At 42.4% G+C, this 23,135-nt stretch overlaps 1 long non-coding RNA gene across 3 annotated transcripts in view; it reads right to left on the bottom strand.

Annotated features, from left to right (window-relative positions):
* LOC103547753 (uncharacterized) overlaps positions 1-23,135 on the bottom strand; it is a 168,285-nt gene that overhangs the window by 41,886 nt on the left and 103,264 nt on the right. The gene's annotated exons all lie outside the window — the stretch shown is intronic.

Here is a 23,135-nt window from a genome sequence, read left to right as displayed (position 1 = left end):
TTTCAAAACGGCACATCACTTCCATTATTCTGAATATTAATTGAACAACATTATAACTAAGGATACAAAGCAAGATTTAAAACATGATTACAGCTGTCAGTGCTTACATCTAAATAAGTCATTGGAAATTCAAGCTTAGAAGAAAAAAATGTTGAAATCAGTCTTAGAATAGCAAAGCTCTATTTTAGCCTTTTAAAAAAATGAATTTGGTGCTTTAGGACTCGAGAAAGCTTCATTTGTGACTTGGTCTTAATACGTTTATATGGGCAATTCTCGATCAGAAATCAGTTATATTTTTTGACTTGTGATTTGGGACAAGGTCAAGGACAGTTTCTTTGGGGGAGAAGGAGAGGATGAGCCAAAGAATAGCATCAGTTGATAGAATTTTCCCATTTCCTGTTTTATATTTCCATTTCAGTCTCTTGTCTATACTCAAAAATCAAAGAATTAGCCCAATTTAATCAAATAAAATATTATCATGGTTTCAAAAATACTCTTTAAACTCAGAGTCAATCAACTACAAGTAACTAATGACTTATTTTCATGATAACCAATAGTCTAAATTCAACTTCTATTATCTCCCAAATCCAGTTTAGGGGTAGATAAGATCCCCATTTCCCCACCGAAAGCAATGTAAAATATTGGCTCCTATTACAACCTTGGGGAATTTTAGTTTTGTTTTGTTTCCTTAAATGGTTGCTGTGTATTTGAGTGATAGCTCTTTGTTCGAAAGGATGCAAAAGCTACTCTCACATCTAATTCTAGTGAGATAAATGGCATTATGAAGGGAATATTAAAAATTTACAGCCCTCTTTACTAAGTTTATTTGTCAGCCGAACATGCTGAATATTGCATAGCACACACACACAAAAGCATGCCATCCTGATGATGAAAAAGATATGAGGAAATAATGATGCAGTGATAACAAGTCGGATGGAGTTTGCATATCTCGGTTGCTGTTTGGCACGTCATTTAATTGTATTGCGCCAAACCGGCAGAATCACACAATATGTTAGTGCAAAGGGTCCACAGTTTAAAGGGAAAATCTAGAAGTGTTAACTATACACTGTCTAATTATACAACTTTACTGTCCCAGAATGTGATTTCAGAAACCATTTCTGACATATGGGAAAAGGGTAGAACAGCTGGTCATTACGGTTTTCTCAAGACTATTTAGCAACACACTTGAATGTAATTAAAGTGAGACACTAAATACTGCACTTGTGGTACAATGTATTTTTAATTTTTATGGCATGTGGTAAAAGTAAATAGATGCAAAGCATTCAAGTTTCTCCATTCGGCATCCAACTTGTCAAAGATGCAGTATCTGTTTGGCTGATTGCAAGCAGGGTCCTGGTGTAACTCATAGACATCCATTTGGGGTGTTTAAGGTGGTCTTGAAGGGAGTGAATTTGACAATACTCAAAGGGATGTGTAATTGGAACTTTCAGACAAAGCATGAGATGAATTCATTCATTTATTTATTCATTCATTCATCAAACACGACCTGGAATTATTTTAGATGATAAAGTCCTGACCTCTGCCCTCGAGTCGCTCCCAGCAGAGTGATGAAAGGTGATTAAAAGGTGCACCAAGAAAGGGCACTTGGTCAAAACTGGAGATGTCAAGCAAAGCCCCCTGAATAGAAATCATCTTAAGAGGCTAGAAAATGAGGGAGGCGGTGGTGTGGGGTGGAACAGAACAATCCAAGCAGAAGGAACAGCTCACACAAAGGCTTGGAGATGAAAGAGAACATTGTAATATGAATATAATCTTTATATGTATTGAACATTTGCAATGTCCTGGCACTAGGCTAAACCCTTGACATATATTATCTCATTGAATCCTCAGAGAAACCCTATATGGTTAGTACTATTATTATCTACACTTTATAGATGAGGAAACTAACAGGATAGTCCATGGCAAAGCAGTTAGTTGGGTGACTAAACCAGGATTCAAACTGAGGTATGTCTGAGTCCCAAATCAAACTTTCTCCATATTGCCCTCCCCAATTGACATGTAAATAGCATGTCTATTTAGTTTTCAAAGAACTTGGTGTATAAGTTAATTAGTCCTTATAAAAACCCTATGATTAAGAGAAATGAAAAAACAAGCTACAGATTAGGAGAAAATATTTGAAAATCACCTCTCTGATTAAGGATTTGTATCCAAAATATATAAAGAACTCTCAAACTCAACAATAAGAAAATAAATCACCAATTAAGTGAGCAAAAGATTTGAACGGACACTTCACCAAAGAAGAAATATAATGGCAAATAAGCACATGAAAAAACGCTCAACGTCATTAGCCACTAGGGAAATGCAAATTAAAACCACAAAGAAATACCACTACATCCCTATCAGAATGGCTAAAATAACACAAATAATGACAATACCAAGTGCTGGCAAAAATATGATGCAAGTGGAACTCTCACACACTGCTGGTGGGAATGAAAGATTGCATATCCATTCTGGAAAAGTTTGGCAGTTTCCTATAAAGTTAAGCACACACTTACTATATGACCCAGAAAACCCACTCCTGGGTATTTACCTTAGAGAAATGAAAACCTATGTGAATATTTAGGGCAAGATTATTCATAATCTTCAAAAATTGGAAACAATGCAAATGTCCTTTAACAAATGAATTGATAAACAAACTGTCTTACATCCGTACAAAGGAATATTGCTCAGCTATGAAAAGGAATGAGCTAGTGGGACACACACAACATGGATGAATCTCAAAGGCACTATGCCTAAGAAAGAATCTGGTTTCAAAAGGTTGCATACCGTATGATATTCTGAAAAAGGAAACCTGATAGAGATGGTTGCCACGGGTTACGGGTGCGAGGATGTTTTGACTACAAAGGGGCAGTGGGAAGGAACTTTTAGGGTGAGGGAACTCTTCTGTATCTGATTGTGGTGGTGGTTACATGAACATTTGCATTGTTAAGACTCATAGAACTACACGCCAAAAAATAAAGTTAATTTTACTGCATATAAATTAAAAAATAAAAACCATAATAGGTAGATGTTTTTAGTTTAGGTTCTCCAAAAAGCAAACCCTGAGTTAAAAGGAGGCTAGGAATTTATTTGCAAAGTGTCTCCAAGACTTACAAGAGAAGAAATGGGGAAAGTGAGACAGAGGAAGGAGAAAAGTCAAAAAAGGTGCATTAATGAGTGGGTTTCCACTGTGAGCACCTTCCGCGAATCTTCTGGGAAATCACGTGGAGTTTGTCTCAGAATCACTCTCCCTGTAGGCATCTTTCATTTGGTTGAGGCTGAGGTTGCCCCTAGGAGCATGAACTCTTATGCTTCTAGGGTTTTTTTTACAAGTGTCTTTGAAAGCCCTCAGGCAAAGAAGAGGAAAAACCCATGTCCTTGAAGCGGGAGGATATCAACTATCTGTTGCCGCTGCTGGTGAACTCAGGCGGCTGAGGCCTAGGGAAGGCAATCAGCAGCTTCTGCTAACAAGGGAGTAATGGATACTCTACGCATTTGGTTTTGTAATCAAGTGGGAAAAATTTGCCAAACAATAAAAATAAATCTAGGCATTGCTGATAATAAGAACTTAAATCATCAGGGAAAATACTTACAGCATGCTAGCTACCACACTACACTTGCCAGACTTCTTCACATTCTACCATATACTTCTTCCAACAGCCCTAGAGATAAACATTAATATCGCCATTTCCCAAGTAAGGAAACTGAGGCTCCAAGCAGTTAAGTAGCAATTAAGTACGCACAAAGCTAAGGAGTCCTAAGATCAACTTAGAAGCCCATAGTTTTTCCATCATGCTTGGTTAGTGACTACGTTGATTTCTCTTGCTGCATAGCATTACAGAATATATAGTAATTCTGAGAAAATAGTGCATAGCATGGGAAATCAGGAATTGTGATTAAAAAGCCAGATCTAATCACTCTAGGGCTGGGGCCCTACTTGTGGGAATGCTCAGGCCTTCTCTTTCTGGCTATCTACAGGTATTTCATTGCTCATTAGAATCTTCAATAGATAGTGGCTGAGCAAAAAAAAAAAGAAGATATGAAACTCAAACCAATTCATTTTACTCCTTACACAAACGTCTAGAAAATATCAAAACTTTCGCTAATAAACTCTGAAAATTGGCCATGGATAATAATTATCTTAGCTGCTGCTGTGTTCTCTTTAGCATAAATAACCAAACTGATGCTCTTGCTGTAAACATTGATCCTGTAGCATTCTTAATAGCACTGTGGAACTATATCTTTCATTTTTCTTCCTGCTTCTTAATGGGCAGTCCTTCAACTCTGAAGATGACTTTGCAGCAAAAGGACATGAACTGGGAGTTGTTTTCCACTGTAGGAAGAATAGGATTGGAGAATCATCCACATTCTCTCACTCTCCCAATCTCTATTGTCATCATAGTAGCTGGACACAGTTAAAGGATATAGACTTTTGGCCAAAGAACAAAGGAAAGCTAACTGACCCACGTGGGCATTGAACCTCTGACCTCATTAGCATTGTTTTCTCACCACCTCTGCTAACAGACAGCCCAATTATGAACACTGAATCAAACAGGGAAGTCACCTCTTCACCTGGAGCCAAGAAAAGCCTATGATTGCTGGTTGTTAAGAAGAGAATGCTTCTCCAGTCAAATAACCAAGTATGAATATCCAAAAATGATTTCTAAGAATCTCCCCTCCTTGCATGGCTCAGCCTAACAAGAATTGCTGTCAATGTGGTTTCCAGTCTTGGAGGTGATAAAGGCTTTGGGATCTTCACCCTGGGATGGATGTGTTGGAATGTGCTGGAATGCACCTTCTCACAAAGGCTCTCAGGTCCGAGCCAACTTGAATCTTCTGCAGTTGTGATCCCCCCTCCCTAGCCCCCTCTTTGAAACCCTTCCACGCTGTCGGTCCTGACACTTGAAGCTCTGCCTATGAACAGAACACTTCTTTGGAGTGTCCACTGAGGGTTCTATGGCAGAGACAGATCCACAGAGGGATTTAGAATTGAAATGACTCTCGTTACTCTATAACACAGTATAGAGGTTCTTCAAAGTGGTTCTTAAACTGTTAAGTAGAACTTCCTTGTTCTGAAAGGTAGTGAATTTACATGATTTGTGTCTCTGTGTGCATGAGTATATGTGTGTATATAATTGTTTAGGATTTTTTAAAAAACTTAAGTTGAATTATATCTAATTAGTTGTATTCCGCTTTTTGAAAACTGAAGTTATTTCAATAAGCTCCTGGGATGCAGCAACTAAGGTGGTCAGTCAAGGCATGATGCTAATAAAACCAAAGAAGATGTCTCAATTCCCAGATTAGTTGTAGGGATTCTCGATAGCCACAGGCCACAACCCTAGGCAGGGCCAACCAGCTCACACATGGTGTGATTTACATAATGAGGACAAGGAGAGAGAGAGCGTGGACAGTTCACTGTAGAAACATCTTCTCTACTGGAAAAAAAAAAATCTAATTCCGATGGCTGTGGTTTAGCTTTACATTGTCCTCATATAGTAAAGGCAGCACTAATTAATGAATGAGAAGACACATGCGCAGGAGCTAGAGCTGACCCATCCAAAGGTGAATCACAATTCCAGACTCCAAACTCTGGGCGTATTTCAGAATATATTTTACTCTATAGAAGATTTTTTAATCCTATGGATTTAGCTACTAACCTTTCCTTTCCCACTGTTCTTCTCTGCCTAGGACGAGACAACAACGAAGCTTCCCCCAACCTCCCACCAAGCACAAGTATACAATTTACAGCCATGAGTCAATTCTGACTCAATTTGATAAGCATTGCAAGTGTCCCAACATCCCGTTCTCCTCTACTTCCAAGCAGGAAGGAAGCATGTAAGGAAGACTACATAGCCCTGCCCTTTGAACTTAGGTGTGCCCATGTGAGTAGTTTGGGCCAACGAAATGCGAGCAGACGAGTCCAAAACATTTAACGGCTTATATTTACCTCTCTAGACTTTGTGGCAAGAAACCCAGAGGCAAACCGGAGCCTCCTGGTGAGATCTTAGCACCAGAAATGATGGCACCTCATCAGCCTGGGATCCTAAGTGATGTCTATGAGGAGCAGAGCTGCCCTGGACCCTGCACCACCACTTCTGGATGGTAGGGTAAGCAGCAAATCAACCTTTGTTGTTCTAAGTCACAGACAGTTTGGGGTTGTTTCCTTCCACACTCCATCCTGACTGCCTCACCAGAGAAGAAAGTATTTTAGTATCTCAGACTATCAGACAGTGGGAATCAGGTATCTAAAGTCTTGGCAAGAGTCCTGGGAACCTAAGTTCTCATTAAGGCACTCCCTACAATACGGGTCTTGACTATGTAACTGGGTTCATGCCTCAGATTCCCCTCTGAGTAGGGGTTTGACCCTACTCTAGCCTAGTGCTCTCCAGACCTCCATAACAACACCATCAATGTAGCCTTAAGTAGGTCCTGCCTCCACCTGTTCTCTGACACCATTGCCTGCCACCTGGCTTGAGTTTAGACCCCCATCTGAACCTCTCCTGGTTTGCCTCACTCCCTGTCACATCTTCATCGTGCTGCTCTCCTGAGTTCAGACATAGGCTTCTCCTCTCCCTGCCTGTCCTTTCACTTCACGTTTCAGTCGTCAAGTTGCCAATGTACCTCATGCTAAACCCACTTGAGTTTTGATGACACTTGCTCCTCTCATGTCCCAGGATATAGTTAAGTTATATATAAGAGTCAAGAGCAACCTGAAAAGGATGAAGTTCAGAGCAAGTCCCTCTCTTACAGTAGAGCAGGCAGGGACCAGATTCAACAACAGGCCTGAAAGAAGTTGAATCCAATAGGTAGAGTGTGGACTTAGGTGGAAATTAGGCAAAAGATTGGTGTCAAGAGACTTAATATGGCGTAAAAAGGGAAGCTTTACTGGAAAATCCAGGTGAGGTCAACACCACGAGGCCCAGAGAGGCAGGCAGAATCATAAAAATGTAGAAGGCAGTACAAACCCTCAAAAGGACAGATCCTGTCACCTCACCCTATTAGAATGGCTATTATTAAAAAGATAAGAAATAACAAGTATTGGAGAGGATGTAGAGAAAAGAGAACCCTCCTACACTACTGGAAGGAATGTAAATTGGTGTAGCCACTATGGAAAACTGTATGGAGATTCCTCGAAAAATTAAAAATGGAACTACTATATAATCCAGCTATTTCACTTCTGGGTATTTATCCAAAGAACCCAAAAACACTAATTCAAAAAGTTATGTGTACCCCATGTTCATTGCAGCATTATTCACAATAGCCAAGACTTGGAATTAACCTAAGTGCCTATCAACAGATGAATGGATAAAGAAGATATGAGATCTGTACAGTGGAATACTACTTAGCCATAAAAAAGGATGAAATCTTGCCATTTGCAACAACATGGATGGAACTTGAGGATATTATGCTAAGTGAAATAAGTCAGAGAGAAAATGTCAAATACTGTATGATTTCACTCATGTGGAAGATAAAAAAACAACAACAAAAATACATAGATACAGGTTGGGAGAGCAAAAGGAGCAAGGGGAGACATTTGTAACATGATGGATAGAAACTAAACTTTTGGTCGTGAACATGATATAGTCTATACCGAAGTTGAAATATAATGATGTATACCTGAAATTTATATAATGTTATAAATCAATGTTAACTCAATTAAAAAAAAAAAAACAACACAGATCTTGGAGTATTGGTTGCATTCCTGAGACAGAGAACTCAACAGGATCCAGCTCTCAGACCCAGGGAAAATGTGGAGCCTAAGTCTCAGAAAAAAGACCAAAGTCAACTATTCAGCTTTCTAACCTAAGGTCTGGGGGATTTGAACCACAAACAGCTGTTGTAGTTGCTTAAATTTTTCATGGGTAAACTTAAGGTTTGTCCTGAAGTTCCAGAGAGGGATATGCCTATAAGAGGGGCTAAGGGCACTTGACATGAGGCAAAGAGGCTGAGAACCAAGCAGGATCTGACAGTCTTCACAGGCGAAGTACATTGGCAGCATGATCAGACCACTGTGCAAAGCAGGGATTCCAAACTTCCAAACGGAAACAATTTGATGGGACAAGCAACAATTGACGGTCTTGCATAAATGTTGACAAGTGTTTTGATGCATAGAACCTTTCTGGATTGGGTAGAAGGGGTGATAAGTGTGGACTTTAGTGTATCCTCAGCCCGCAGGGTATGTGTGGGGTAGGGCTTCTAGCTTAGATGATTTTGACTGAGGGACAAGGAAAGAATAACTCCATCAGACAGTGCTTACCAAGAACTAGCTGTGTGCCTACCAAAAGTATAGGAAGATAACCCTTCCTTAAAGAGCCTTTATTTTTAGGGCAAAAACAGTTAATGCACATGAAACACTGTGCAAGCACTATTAAACCACAGGGACTTTAGGGTCAACTTGCATTGACGTGCCTCTAGATATGATAGGATTGCAGAGAAGAGAAAGATTAATCTCTGGGGAAAATCAAAGAACTTGCACAAAGAAGGTAGGATTATATGTGGAACTTAACGGAAGGGTAGAAATTGGATAGACCTAAAGCTAGAGCAAATCTGACGAGAGAAAAAGAATGAGCAAAGGCCTTGAAGTAAGGAGCGAGAGCTGTGTTAGACAGTAAGAGGCCAGCTGATGTGAGAATACAGATGTTGATCAGTAAAATAATTTGAGGAAGGTGGGTCATCTAGCATGTAGCGAAACTTGGCAAGCAGAATAGTTAAAACTTGCTGGGGTAGAAATTAGAAATCCGTAGTGTGATTGACAGAGAAGACTGAGAGTTCTCGAAGGAAAGGAAGCCTTAGCAGAAATTAGCACCATTCCTGCCGAGCCCTCTCCAGCCTCTCCATAACATCGCCATGCAAGTAGCTGCAGGTATAGTGTCCTGTTACCTGTACTCTGATACCATTCCATGGAATAAGCCAAGTGACTGTGTCCCAATATTGGGGCTGTGACAGTTTGGAAACAGACATTGTCATCCCATTAATGACGGGCCCCTATTCCTGGACACCTACAAAATTCATCTTTCCATCCTTGTTTGGAGCCCCAGGGAACACCAGGTCCTCCTTTTGCTTCCTGTTTTCAGAGGCCAGGCAGGAGGGCTCAAAAACAGCCTGTAGGCCAGAGTTAAACAGGCCCTGGAAACTTTCCAAGAGGGACTCTGCCTCAATTTGTTGCTAAATTCTTGTCTGTTGATTTAAGAGTCTGTGGTCTCCAAAACATATAAATCTAAGCCCTAAAATTCACTGTCTATTTATATGATAAACATCATGTAATTCAGCTTAAGAGTTATAGTGGAATATCAACCAGTCACTTGGCTATTTAGTCTTTATCAATTTGCAAATATCTGAACATTTTTAGGAAACGTTTTTAATCCAAATTTTTCTGCAAATTGGTGAAGCAGAAATCCCAGACTGTGGTGGCAGATGGTGGACAAAGGGACCAAAAGGCTCAGAGAACTGAGCATGAAAGAATGGCTCTACTAGGTGTGGCGGATGCTGTGATGCACCTCCCAGATCCTCTTTAGGAGCCACGGGCTTATTCCCCAGCTGACTGGAGGACTCTCAGCTGATTGCCCTCAGCTGTCTGCTTTCTCTTGAACTGTCCTCAAACAGAGGGGCCTTTTCCAGGGCCACAGTCCCTTCCCAGCAGTGTCTGCATACAGTGATTGTTTGAGGTAGGAGTATAAATGTCTGGCCCCCTCGCTCCAACTCAGGACAACGTAGAAGGGCTGGCTCAGCCTCAGAGCCCCAAGAGGAGACAGTTGAGGCCTGCTTGGAAACTGTGTTAGAGGCCAACTTCTCCCTTTGCCTCCTTTCTCCCAGCTGCTGATCCCAAGAGCATCCCAAATAAACTTCCAATGCACTAAACTCCATCTCAGGACCAGAGTTAGAGTCTGCTTCCTGAGGATGCCAACTTCCAACACCAGGTAAATGTAAAACATCTAGTCAATGGGAGAACCCAGAGCATGCTCAATTTACCAAAACAATAAGGAATACATTAGTGAGAGAGGCACTAGCACCACTGAGAAACTTAGTAGTGACTGTCCTCTGTTGATCAGAGGAGATGATAGGAATTGCTGTTACAAAACTGGGCTCCCTGACAACAGTGGGGATGATCGAATGGCTGTACAATAGAAGTCAAGTAGTCACACGTAACTGTCAGAAGCAAGATGGGTACAATTATAATAGTGAGCATCCTGGGCCGGCCCCAAGGCTGAGGGGTTCAATTCACACACTCTGGTTCAGCCGCCTGGGGTTCCCTGTTCGGATCCTGGGTGCATGTACACACTGCTCATCAAGCCATGCTGTGGCAGCATCCCACATAGAAGAACTAGAATGACCTACAACTAGGATGTACAACTATGTACTGGGGCTTTGGGGAGAAAAAAAATAAAGAGGAAGATTGGCAGCGATGTTAGCTCAGGGCCAATCTTCCTCACCAAAAACATAATGAGCATCTAGGTCAGCAAGGCAACAAGAGAAAGAGAGCTATGAGATTATTTAGAACATAGTGTTCCTAGGGGCATTCTATATGAGCAGCCAGCAGGGTACTGCTTAGTTTATACAACCAAAGGAATCAAGGATGGATAATCAAGAGGTTGAGGGCAGCTGCCTCAGTAAAAGTTGTGATTGCTTGCCCAGTTTCTGGACCTGAACCCATCACCTGAAGGAGAGGCCAGGTCCCATGAGCAAGGACCTTGCAACACCATATGTCAAAGGTTTGCAATAATCATTCCACCAGTCCTTCCCCTAAAGGTACCTATGGCCATTGATTCAGGTAATCATACAATAGGGAAAGGGGAATACCCAGATATTTGATGCACAAATTTGTTACACAGGTTCTGAGGTGATCTTGACACTTTGGGCCCAAAGTGTCATCATGGCTCCAAGTGGGATCATATGGGGGCCAGGTAATAAATGGAGCCCTTGTCAATTCTGGGTCACTGAGTCAATGGATCCACCCTGTGGTCATTTGTTTATTTCTTTGACTGTTGATTGTATAATAGGAATGGACACACTTGGTAGTTGGAAGAACCCCTATATAGGCTCCTTGGCCTATGGAGTAAGAGCTATTGTAGTATGGAAGGCCATGTGGAAGGCTCTAAAACTGTCCTCATCCCAGGCCCAGATACTAAATAAAAGATAATATGGCTTTCTATGGGGTAATGATGAAGGTTAAAGCCACTCCTAAAACCCACGGTGCTCATAATATCCCAATTTAATTCTCCAATATGACCCCTAGGAAAAAACAGAGGGATCATGTTGGATAATATGAACTCCTGCAAACTCAACCAAGTCATAAACCCAAATGAACTGTTACACTAGATGTGGTATCCTTCTAGAGATTAACACAGCTTCAGGTACATGGTATAGGAGCATTGACCTGACGAATCAACTCTTCTATCTCTGTCAGAAAGGAGAATTAGAAGCAATTAAAATTCAAATGGAATTGATAACAGTATACGGTCTTGCCCCAAGGTGAAATGAACACTCCCATCCTTGTCTCAATAGAGTCTGAAGAGACCAGGACCATCTGGGCAGTCCATAGAACATTTATATTCACTATATCCATAATATCTTGCTAATCTACCTGGATGAGCAAAAACTAGCAAGGACATTAGAGGCTTTGTGGAAAATATATATACATATCCATATCCAGATGGTGGAATAGAAACCTTATGTCAGTATTAAATGGTCTGAGGCATGCCAAGACATCCCACTGCCTCACCCCCACCATGGAGATGTTATTGTACCTCATACCTCACAAAGCCATACAGAAAGAACAATGCTTGGTAGGCCTCTTTAGGTTCCTAACTTGAGAATATACATGAAAGGCTGTCCGCTTTGAGTGGGGCTCAGAGAAGGAAAGGACTCTGCAGCAGGTTCAGACTGCGGTATAAACAGTCTGCCACTTGATCTATGCAACTTATTGGATCTTATGGTACAAAAAGATGTTGTGCAGAGTGTATGGCAAACTGCAACAAAAGAATCAGAATGCAGAACCCTAGGTTCTGGAGCAAGGCTATGTCATCTGCAACAGAGAACTAAACACCATGCTACTAGACCCTGGTAGAGATGGAGTATCTGACCATAAGACATCAAGTGACCACACAGCCAGAGCTACCCACTATGGGGTAAGTTTTATAAGACTCACTATGTCATAAGTTTGGGCAAGCACAAAAGCCATCAGTTGTAAGATGGAAGTAGTACAGCCAGGATCAGACATGAGCAGGGCCAGAGGGCACAAACTGCAGAAGCTGGTGTCCCAGAAGCCTGTGTCATCCACCACTGTTGCATTTGCCCTCAGCTCATGTCTATGACTACATGGGAGGCCCCTTATGACCAACTGATGGATGAGGGAAAAGGCCAAACTTGGTTTATGGATGGCTCAGTCCATGGGTGCTAGCTGAAAATGAACTCCTGCTGAATTACAGCCCCATTCAGTGGTGGCCTGAATCAATGAGGGGAAATCTCCCCAATAGGTAAAGCTTTAGGTGGTATATCTGACCATACACTGTGTATGAAAAGAGAAGTTAGCTGAGGTAAGAACATATCTAGACTCATGTGTAGCAGTAAATGGCTTAGCTGGACAGGGACCTAGAAAGAAGAAGTTTGGAAGATCAGGGACAAGAAAATCTGAGAAAGAAGCATGTTGATGGATCTACAGGAGTAGGCATGAAACATGAACTCTTTCTATAGCGTGTTAATGCCCATCAGAAAGTGATCACCATGGAATAAATAGCCAACTAAATAACCAACTAAACATAATTACTAGGCCAGTCAATGTCAGCCAGCCTCTGTCACTAGTCACCCTAATCCCGGTGTGATAGGTTCATGAATGGGATAGCCATTGTGAGAGGAATAGAGGCCATGCATGTGCCCCATGGACTCCCACTCACCAAAGCCAACTTAGTTATTGTCACTGTCAAATGTCGAACATGATGCTCACAAAGACCAGTGCTGAGTCCCCTACAAGGCACCATTCCTGAAGGAAACCAACCAGCCACTTGGTGGTAAATTGATCAAATTGGATCCCTTTTACCCTGAATGGGGCAGCAATTGTTGACTTAAATCAACATATATCCTGCTTGCAAGGCTTTGCCAAGCTTGACTAAAGATGTTTAATCTACTGACATCCACTTAATGTGTCACTTAATTATCCACTGAATATGCCTGTTACTATCCACTTAATATTCCACTTAATATCACCTCTAACTAAGGGACTCACTTTAGAGAAAATGAGGTGTAGCAGTAGGCACACCACCAAAGGATCCATTGGTCATTGGTCCTATTAAATATCACAAGACACAGAATCTCTAGACCTGATAAAGCAATGAAATGTTCGTTGGAGGGCACAGCTGATGTGCTCGCTTAGAGATGATACCTGCAAGAATGGGGCACTACCCTCCAGAATGAGATATACACCTTAAATCAACAACCATTATGTGGTGCTGTGCTCTGATAGGGAGAATTCATGGGAATGGAGACCAAGAAGTGGAAGGAAGAGTGGCCCTGCTCACCATCACTCCCAGTGGCCCACCCCAGAAATTTGAGTTTCCCATCCCCACAACTTTAGACTGTATGGGTCTAGAGATCCTAGTTCCCAGAGAAGGGATGCTTTCATTAAGAACACAGTAAGAATCTCATGTAACTTTAATCTACAGCTGCCACCTGGTCACTTTGTGATCCTTGTACCCAGAGACAAGCAGGCAGGGAAAGGAGTCACTCTACTGGTAGGGGTAATCAACCCCGATCATAAGGAGGAGGTAGAGTTCTTACAATGGAGGCAGGAAAGAATAGGTTTGGCACCCAGCCTATCTACCGGAACACTTTTTCATACTCTCCTGCCTAATTTTATGGCAAATAGACAAGTACAGCAGTCATAGTCTGAGGAGGACATCGTCTGAAAAGGACATGTCAGGAATCGGAATCTGGCTCATTCCATCAGGTAAGCCACCTACTTAGGCAACTGAGGGCAGGGGTGCTGATGTTAAGGGAAAATATGAAACAGGAAGTGGATGATGGAGATGATGAGTATCAGTTGTGGTCTCAAGACCATGTGTACCATAGGAACTGTAGTTAGTCCCATTAATCTTAATCTCATAAATTTTCCCAGTCAAAGAGACCATCCAGAATCCTGGAGGAACTATTCCAAGATTGGGTAAATTTACTAGACAAATGAAGTGTATTTGAGTGGCTCAAGGAGTGGACTATAATATTTGCCATGGTGTGCCACTCAGCCCTTCACACACACACACGTGTGTGCACTCCAAGAACCATAACACTTTTCCTCTAGCAATGGTGAGTTGGCGCCTGATGGTTTAGAGCCGGGTTCCTCTCTGGGAATTGCCCTCAACTGAAGGGAGCCTCCTTGCTGAGGATACGCCCCTTCACCAGGGGCAGCCCTCATCTATAGCCAAGAGCTGCCATAGAGACTGGCTTATGCTGAATTCCACCAGCTCCCCAGAACCAGGAATTCCAAATTTCTGGCATACTTGCCTCAATTTGGGACAACTCTGAAGGGCTGCCCTGACTCTAGAGCTCACGGTGAGGTTGGTCAAGCTTCTGTTGTAACCGCGTCACAATTCCACTTACCTCTCTGCCCAATCCTGCTTCCCTTGGTCCCTTCTAGGATGTTTCTGAGAGTACTCCCCAATAAACTACATACACAAAATCTCTGCCTCGGAGTCTGTGTCCTAGAGAATCCCATCTAAAAAAGCCAAGGAGCAAGTACTAGAGATGCAGACAAACGTAAAACATCTGGACAATCAGGACAGGATCTAGGCCTGGTTCTGGATAGCTAGATACTATACCGTTTGTCTTCAGAAGTGGATCAGCCCTCTCCCTGCTTAGGGCCAGAGATGAGGTCAGGTGGGCCTGACCTACTCACGTGATAATCATGTAGATTATCCATTGATTCTGAGCAATGTCCAATGATACCCAATAATATCCGATAATGATCACATAGAATCACAAGGCCTCAAGGAATCCATACGCAACTGAATTTCCCTAAAGTAGAAGATTCTTGGGATTAATTTCTTGGGAGCTTTGGAGGCAGCCCTAAAGGTCACAGCATCAGGGACAACCTAGCAATCAGACATTCAGAGGTATGAACAAAACAGTGTCCCTCTCCATTCAGAGATCCTCCCAACAAGGACATCTGGGTAGAGAAAAGCAGTGCTTCCTCACAGGTGTGTCACAACACACCCAGGTGCCATGAATGGGTTGTGGGTGTCCTGGGAGATACTGCTCTCTGAGCCGGTAGGGCTGGGTGTGGTCTGGGGCAGCCAGAGAGCCTTCCAGCAGAAATCAGCACCCTCCAGACCTCCTCAGAAAGTCTTCCTAAAGAAGCAAGACCTGATGCTGCTTCCCTCATGAAAAACTCAGGAAGCATCTGAGTGGAAGAATGAAGGGAACAGGAAGCCAAGTGTGTCCTATGAAGACCTGGTTTTGAGGTTTGCCAACTTACACATACCTTCTAGTGGCCATATTAGAAGGGATCAATGTATGAATAGATTTTATTTAGATTTTCCTAAATAATTCTCCATAGAGCTGTGTTGTTTCTCTATCCTGTGGCCCCAGGGGCCAATTAAATTGGCCATCAAATCTTACTATAAAGAAAAATTAAAAGCGAACAAACAAAACAAAATAGAAACAAACTCACAGATACAAAGAACAAACTGGTGGTTGCCAGAGTGGTGGGGGGTAGGGGGGTGGGCAAAACAGGTGAGGGAATTAAGAGGTACAAACTTCCAGTTATAAAATAAATAAGTCACAGGGATGTAATGTACAGCATAGGGAATATTGTCAATAATATTGTAATAATTTTGTATGGTGACCAACGGTTACTAGACTTATGGAGGTGATCACTTCTTAATGCATAAAAATGTCAAATCACTAGGTTGTACACCTGAAACTAATATAACAGTGTATGTCAATTATACGTCAATAAAAGAAAGTTCACCTGAAAGTGTGTCACCTGGGTAAGCAACTACCCTTGAAGGAGAAGTGCTGAGTCAATTTAGATCTGGTTCCCACTCAGGTAGGCATTGTTCCTTCCTGGGGTGAAGAGCTGTTTAGATGTTGCCCAAGAAAACATCTTCTTCGCTTGTACTACTTGTCCTTGAAGGTATAACCAACATGCTTTTGAATCTTCCCAGGCATGCTTCTCCCCACCCTCTCTTGATGGCACCGTATACTTTCATCTTAGAAAGAAATGCTGGTTTTCTTCTTTCTCTTTATTTGCTGCAGGGCAGTGTCAGACAGGGTGTCTATCCAGGTAGCCAGATTCAAGGACACTGTAGGGGAGAGGCGTTGTCTCTGGCAGAAAGCCAGGCCTACTAGGCTTGAGTCTACCTGGGCCCTCCATCATGGCCTTGGGCAGGCCGCTTGACCTGGTCCTCAGAGGGATTCAGCTCGTAATGTGGAGCTGCTGGCGGTTTAGGGTAAGCGACTGTGACACACAAGGAGAAAAGAAGCCCTGCAATTACCAAGACCTGCTGCTGTGACAGGCTAACGCTGAACCCCTCCCAGCTCACCTCAGCCCAGGAAGTTTCTCAACTCTTGGGAGAGAAGTTTTCTCTGGTGTTTGAGTCAGAAGCAAATTCAGGTTCCAAAGCAAAGTTACACCGGGTCCTTCAGGCTCGCCAGCATTGGCTCTGAGAGCAAAGCACGGGCTGTTCAGGGTTTTCACCTCAAAAACAGTGCTGGTGGTTTGTCTTCGTGCTGCTGGGTGGCAGGCCGAGCAGAGAGCAGGATGCTGAAGGGTCTTTTGTGTTTATCACCTCTTGTTTTTTGTGATAACTTTACGTAGTCTTTCTCAGCTACTGAACTCACACAGATCATGGCAAGGTCTCTTTGCTTCTCCTCTTTTCCTTTGTAACAGCAAACAGATTCTCCTGAGACTGGAAACATTTGTTTTCTCAGCCCACTAACTCCAACTACAGTACATTTCCTCCTTATCATCACTATTTAGGCTGTAATTATTCCAGTCTACTAACTCCCACAGAGGTTGGGGATAGCTGTGGCTAAATTGCATAAATCACTGATTTTTGGTCCTTCATTGTCATTGATAAACTCAGGACATGGGAGTCCCCAGAGGTCCAGCTCCTCAAATTTGATGAACATTTATGTTTATGATCCAAGGACAGAAAGGGAAGCTGTTGGCAAGGACCTTGCCATGAAGATCAGAAATTTCATTTAAATCCATTGTGACTGCAGGTTCTATTTATTCTCTTGTTGTAAAATGGCTAATAATAAGCTAATTTGGGTAAGTTATGAGAATGGCATCTACAACAATGAAGAAATGAAATTCTAATCAGGCACAAACCACCTATTCCCAAAACTCCAGATCACCGTATCTCAAGCTACCCTCTGTTTGACTCCACAGGGAATAGAAGGGAATTGACCTAAAAGACAGTTGCTAAAAATATCCCATCCCTAAAATATTTTCACTTAACCTCACCTACCAAAGCTGTGTTTCATTGAATGGCCAGTGAACCTCAGCAACTGGTGGTGGCAACATGGGGACAAGAGGAGACCTTTAGAGCGTGCTCTCAGTCTTAATTAAAAATCGCACTGGCTTGCAGGCCTACATTAACTTGTAGGACTGATTAAGCTATGTCAGATTAGATTTGCACACGGAGAGCCACCAAAATGAGCAGCTCTGCTCTTCAACAGTCATCTTCATCATCAGCCAGTCAAGACACACAAATTGCATTGAAGCCCTGGATATGCAGAACAAGATCAAAAGCTGCATAAGAACACTGATGCTGTAGAATTATTTATCCTGCAGAAAGCTATACATTTTCCTTCTATATCTTAAGTGAACTTATGCATCAGAAATTGTGGTGTAGCGGCAGAGCCTGGACTGTTACTTGGCTTTGAGTTGGTAATCCATAGCGTGAAGAAAGTGGCCTATGGTGCCCCTGCAGGGCTCCATGGAAGTCATTTACATATGATCTTTAGAAGTATTCCTCTTTCGCCAGCCCTCGGGGATGTCACAGATGGCAAACAGGGAAGGCTCCCTGAACCCCAACATCTGGTCAAATGGTTCCACATAAGGAAGGAAACTTAAGTCTTTTTTATTAGAGTAGGTTAGACACAATTCCAGAACCTCCATCCCCTCTGCTTCTGGAGGAATTATCTTAAAGTTTTAGACAGATTTTGAAAACATTCAAAACCCAAGAATAGCTGTCTCAGTCTGAAGAACTTATTAACACAGAGATTTACATATTTGCATCTAGTCGATAAGAGAAGAAACTTTGGGGGAGGACAAAAAGAAATTCAATGCAGAGAAAAGGGAGTGAATAACTAAATAGTTCAAGCCAGAGTTTTATTTCCCATGCTGTTCCTCCGCTTTCTAAACCAAGGCTTTTAAGCATTGGGTCTATTGATAAGAACTGGTTAAAAAATAAGGGAGAAGAGAGCCTTAAATAAATTGTAAAGCTAATGGAGATGCAGGGAAAGAGCCTTCTCCCAAGTGCACAGCTTGCTGCTCCACATATAGTATCTTGAAAAATCTTTACTGCCTTCAAAGATACAGCCCTTGGCACCGAGCACCATGCCTCCAAGTTTAGAATGTGGACCTCCATATTTATGTTCCCCAGATGGTGGAATTTATAAATGCACCATGGGGTGCTATTGAAATTAATAATTTAATTCATTTCCGTGATTGTGCAGTGATTGCTAGTCATTATGGCAATAGCAATGAGCAGAGTCTCTCAGTACTGGGATGGAGCTGAAGGGTAATCTCAGTGAGAGTAATTCCTCTGTCATCCTGTTTCAAATGCAGTCAATCCCTTCTGAATGGGGAATAGCCAAAACTTTCTGGAATGAAAATCAAGGCAGTATCAACCTAGTTAGATGATGATGGCTTCAATTTATGTGATTTCAAAAGTTTGAAGTCAGCCCTCTAAGGAACACTGAAATGATTTATGATTGTTTAGCTTGGAGAAAGAACAGATAAGAAGAGACCCAATCACCGTCTCCAAACGTACAAATCTCTCACTCTATGTCTGTGGACAACTACATCCAAATAATTGAGAATTAACTGCACATTTACTTTCTATTCCCATTTGCCTGCTTATCAAGGGAATATACTGGCAGCTGGACTAAATGACTTCTGAAGTCCCTTCCAGAGATTCTCAGAGATTCCCTGAGTCAATGGCAGGGTTGGGGGAGTAGGGGAGTAGTAACTCTCTATTTCCTCAAGGGAAGTACTTGCTTCTCCCAGCCTAACGATCTGGAAGCCTAAATGTGCAAGAGGGAAAATTATTGGGCGCTGGCGCACGTACGCATGGCCAATGTGGATGAGCCCGTTGGAATTTTCAACCCAAGAGGCTGTAACTGCCTTGGATTTATAAAGTACCTTTTCTTCTTCAAAAAAGCCAAAACCCTTTCCCATATTTCCCTCATTAACTTCAAAGTTTTTATTAATCACAAAAGTAAGCCCTGACCTATAGATCCTCATCCAATAGCTGAACAAACTAACACATGAATAATAAAATAATCCGAAAAAAGCTGGAAATAGATTGTTACCCTGACTCCTAGACATTGCTCCATCCATTAGATTTCCCCTTTGGATGCCTCTCTTTCTGCCCAACCCTTACAGCCTGAATGAGTAAAAAGAATCAGAATGATTTCCCACGTCATTCCCACCCAGCAATAACCCTGCACAGGGCCCAAGTTCAGGCTCTGCCCACGACTGGGCAGAAGAGAGAGGAAGGACAGTTGGGAAACAGAGAGCAGAAGGTGAATGCAGCCACTCCTGGCTCCCAAGACGAGGGCAGGAGCTCAGCACTGAAGACCAGACCATGCTTCCCTTCCGCTCACTCTTGTGTGGGTCACAGAGTTCTCAGGCTGGAACCAGGATACAGAAGCATAACTACCTTTTCATTCCAACCTATTTTCAAGGAAAGCTTCAAAAAGGCTGTGAGTTTGGGAAAGTGGCAACAAAAATTTGCGCTACTATTGTTGTGTTTTAGGGACTAGAGAGTAAATGTCCCTGATAAACTAAGTACATGGTAACTGTGAGCAGGACCCACTCTGTCATTGTTCTCAGTGATTACAGTGAACATTACATGCTAAACACCCAGGGCTCCCTCTTGATCTCCCTAAGTGCCTCACCTCTTGCTTTCCTGACCGTTTGTACCTCTTCAGCATTGACTCTCACACCCCTCCTCTCTGTTTAGACTGCAGGCTCTGTGAAAATGTGCCCTACTTACCTCTGTAGCTGTCCCCAGGGGGAACCAGCACAGGAATTCACCCACAGGAGAAGCTCTGTAGATGTCACTAACCACATTCATCCAATTAGCGGAAGCAGTAGGCATCACTGGGGAGTGGGGAGGAATTTGCTGTATTTTCTTTTTGGTCATGAAGAGATGAGGAGAGCCAAAATTCCTTAAGTATATTACAGGAGTCCCAAGGTAATGGTGTTAGGAGGTGGGGCCTTTGGGAGTTGATTAGGTCATGAGGGTAGGGCACTCATGATGGGATTAGTGCTCTGATCAAAGAAGCACCAGAGAGCTCCCTTGTCCCTTCTACTGTGTGAGGACAAAATGAGGAGTCAGCAGTCTGCAACCTGGAAGAGGGCCCTCACCAGAACCCAACCCTGATCTTGGACTTCCAGCCTCCAGAACTCCGAGCAAGAAATTTCTGCTATTTATAAGCCACCTAGTCTGGTATTTTGTTATAGCACCTCAAACAGACTAAGATGATGGATTTTATCATCTCCTCCTCACAAAATTGTCTTAAGGATCAAATGAGATTATAGACGATAAAGATCCCTGAAAACTGCAAAATTCTGTGCATTTGTAGTCACATGGGATTAAGAGAAACAGAGCATAAATAACTAGATATTATTGTATTATGCTCCAATATCCAAAGAAAATTACCTAGTGCTTTCAAAGAATTTTTAAAACAATTTTTAAGAAGGAAACCGACATGAATTGTTTTATTATAAGAAGCCATTTGGGGGGTTGGGTGGAGGCAGTGAAATTCCAAAAGTGATAAGATATCGAATGATGATAGAAGTGGCTCTGATTTATAACCGTATCCTGGCTCATCAGCAAAGTGAGTTCAAATCCAAACTGAAAGTGTCAGAACAAAAGGATGGTCCAATTCCCATTTCAGTCTCTCTTTAGTCATTCATGCCCACTGGAGACTTTGTGAAGATGGATAATAGCTCAAAGTCTTTGCTATGGCCTCCTGCTGAGTGTGCCAGGCATGTAAGAACATCTTTGACACTCTACTTCAGGAAGACAACACTTTCCAAACTCTGGTGCATGGAACACTTTTCCACACAATGTTATAGTGCTCTGGAGTCAAACATGTTTAGGAAAATCTTTACCCCTCTCTGACATTCACAGGGCATATTTGTAGAGTAAAGCTTCTGGAAATCTTGCAGACTTAAGTGCATTTGTTAAACCCAGTATTTCCCAAACTAATTAGACCATAAAACTTTTCCTCTTTCCTCAGGCTACAAAGCCACAATTAATAGCTGTTAGAAAGATGTTGTGTAAACACAAATCCAAGAAGAGATTTGTCCCCCCACCATGGACTCTGTTCTGCTGTACAGTCAATATGCCGCAGAGGAGGGTTGGTGGGTAACAGGGGTTTCAGGGCCTTTGCTAGATAATTGTGCATATTCTCCTGTCAGGGTGGTGGAACCAGGATGCCACTTTGAGGAGCAGAGATCACAGGTACCCTTTCAATATGGCAAACATTCACCACCATGTGGTGCCTGCAGAGGGAGGGTCTTGGGCAAGGGAGGCCTTCACAACCCCACACAGTGCCAGAGCACATTTCCCTCCTGGATTTAGACATCAGGCTAGCCCATAGCCAAGGGGGTGGGTAGAGGGAGAAAGCAGAGGTGCTGCCCTCATTTCAGAGTGATACAGCAAATGCACTGAAAATCCACCCAAGCCACTATTCTCCCTCCCCCGCTCAAAACCATTTCAGATAAAAACAGTAGTAAAACTTGCCATTGCGAGAAATCTGGCATCTTCCAGGTGGTTACACAGTTTTCTAAATTTGCTCTGTGAACATGGCTCTAGTTTAAAGACCAAAAGCTTAAATTGAGCAGTAAAAATCCTACAGGGGAACAGGGCGCACGTTTCACATCCTATTTTCCCAGCACCCTGTGCACACACACACTTATTCTTCTATTTATTTTCCTCCAGTATTCAGATTCATTGGCATCATCCTTCCCTCCCAGTGATGATCTACTCCATTGTCTTCTTGCCACACAATTCAATTCAAGACAATTGTTTCTTATCCACTGTGTGCCAGGCACTGAGCTTAGAGTCATCCGTTCTCAGAGTCATCTTGGAGCAGAGTCATCTTGGATTCTGCCCTCTCATGCACAGTATCTAACTGATCACAAAATCCCATCGATTCCACCTCTGAAATATCACCCAGATATTACCACATTTACTTCCTTACTGCCCTCCCGTGATTCTGGCCCTCATCATTTCTCACCCAGAAAACTGCAGAAGCCTGATGTGAGTTCCTGCCTCCAGCATCAATCTATTTCCATGCTAGGGCAGCCAAAGATTGCAAATAATGCAAAGACCTTCAATGGCTCCACATTATCTACAGAAAACAGCTTTAACTTTAGACAGCAGCATAAGGGGCCCTTCACAGTCTGGCCCCTCACTACATTTATAATTCCAAGTTTCTAGGACTCCTGCCTTCTCCCTTTCCCCTAGCATACCTCACCCAATAATAATTGGGTCTTATTCATTATTATATTCTTAGTATATAATGCTAGGTCCAGCACAAAGCAGGTACTCAGCTATGTCAAATGATATATAATATGGAGGGAGAGATAGAAGGGTAAATCTATTGGTTTCCTTTTGCTGCTGTAACAAATTATGGCTGTACCACAACAAATCTGCTGTATCACAAACTTAGTGGTTTAAAACAACGCAAAGTTACTATATTATAGTTCTGGAAGTCAGAAGTCCAAAATGGGTCAACAGGGCTGCATTCCTTCTGGAGGTTCCAGGGAAGAGTCTGTTTCCTTGTCTCTTCCAGCCTCCAGAGACCACATGTATTCTTCACTTCATGGCCCCTTCCTTCATCTTCACTCTAAACTCTGCCTCCATCATCCCATTTCCTTCTTAACTCTATATCTCTGACTT

The sequence above is a fragment of the Equus przewalskii genome, chromosome 23, assembly GCF_037783145.1.
Source record: "Equus przewalskii isolate Varuska chromosome 23, EquPr2, whole genome shotgun sequence".
NCBI classification, from domain to species: domain Eukaryota; kingdom Metazoa; phylum Chordata; class Mammalia; order Perissodactyla; family Equidae; genus Equus; species Equus przewalskii.
Note: the sequence above shows the minus strand (reverse complement) of the source record. Positions and strands in the feature narration are given on the sequence as shown.